Raw genomic sequence first — 1,313 nt, forward strand, 5'->3', positions numbered from 1 at the left:
TCTTTTAAGTGGTTCCTTGGGTAGATTAATCCTGGATTTTAGGACATAATTAGGGTTAAATAATTTTAGTTGATTCATATTATATTGGGTTTTAGTAAAATAGGTAGCTTAGCTTAGAGGGTTATTTTTGTTTGGGTTTATGGGAATGGATTGTTGGTTTAGCTTTCTGGGTTTGGCATGGGCCTGAGAGGTTGAAGCCCACTCCTTTTAGTTGGGCTGAATTGGTTAGGGAAAATCGCCAATTTAGTCCTTAAACTTTTTTTTTCTGTCGATTTAGTCCCTATACATTATTTATAGCCAATTTAATCCCTAAACTTATATTTCGGTTCCAATCAAGGAGCTTCACGGCGGAGCCACTGCATAATTTCCATCAGCTTCCCAATCGAGCAACCCAGAAGGGGTATTTTCGAAACTTCCATTCTGGAGCCTTTACCAAAATTAACTGAAACAAAAGTCCTATGAGAAATACCCACCCAAAACCCAAAATGAAAACAAAAAAATTCTCCAGCCGCCATAGAATTCTTGAAGAAAATCCTAGCATAAGATTCCGCCACCACCGCTGCCACTCCTGCCGCGCCTAGCACCACCGGGGCTTGCTTACGAGACGACCCACATCCGAAATTGTCACCACCGATGACGATGGAGTAATTCGATTTGAATTGATCCGGTTCAACAAAACGGGTCTGGTAGGAAGAGGGAAGTCCGGTTAAAGCATAGGACCTGAGCTTTTTGTATTCTTCCGGGTTGGAGGGGACCAGGGTAAGATACTTGGCAGCAATGATTTGGTCAGTGTCTATGTTGTCGCCGACAACGTAGCAGATGCCATGAAAAGTGGAAGCGGTGACGGTGGGAGGAGGAGTGATGGAGGCGTTGGGGGGAGTGATGGCGGAAAGGGGCTTGTGTTGGAAATGGGGAAGAGCAGAATGGGAAATGAGGGGTTTAGTGGAGGGATAGTTTGGCGAATTTGAGGGAGGAGGGTGGGGAGAGAGAGGTGGTGGCAGCGGTTGAGGTGGTGGGAAATTTGGCGGTGGCGGTTGGGTTTGATGGGATGATTGAAGCTGAAGCCACCATTTTGTGAAACGTGTTAGAGTTGTATTTTAGTGGGTGTTGTGCATGTTTTTGTGCTTTCTGAAAGAAGTGCGTCACCTTGGGCATTTCTTGTATGGGCTCTAGCCTCTGAGGGCTTCTTTCTTCTGCCCGGATCAAGGGCAGCGCCGCCCTTTGTTACTGGTATTCCTACTTGTGATTCTCATTTGCATTTATTCTATCAATTGGTTGGCTGAAGATTAAGAAGATTTAGATGATAAAAAACA

At 44.9% G+C, this 1,313-nt stretch overlaps 1 pseudogene; it reads right to left on the minus strand.

Moving 5' to 3' along the window:
• Nucleotides 1–332: 332 nt before the first annotated feature.
• On the minus strand, nt 333–1,101 carry LOC140035705 (uncharacterized; annotated as a pseudogene).
• Between the last annotated feature and the right edge of the window lie 212 nt (nt 1,102–1,313).

The sequence above is a fragment of the Coffea arabica genome, chromosome 2c, assembly GCF_036785885.1.
Source record: "Coffea arabica cultivar ET-39 chromosome 2c, Coffea Arabica ET-39 HiFi, whole genome shotgun sequence".
NCBI classification, from domain to species: domain Eukaryota; kingdom Viridiplantae; phylum Streptophyta; class Magnoliopsida; order Gentianales; family Rubiaceae; genus Coffea; species Coffea arabica.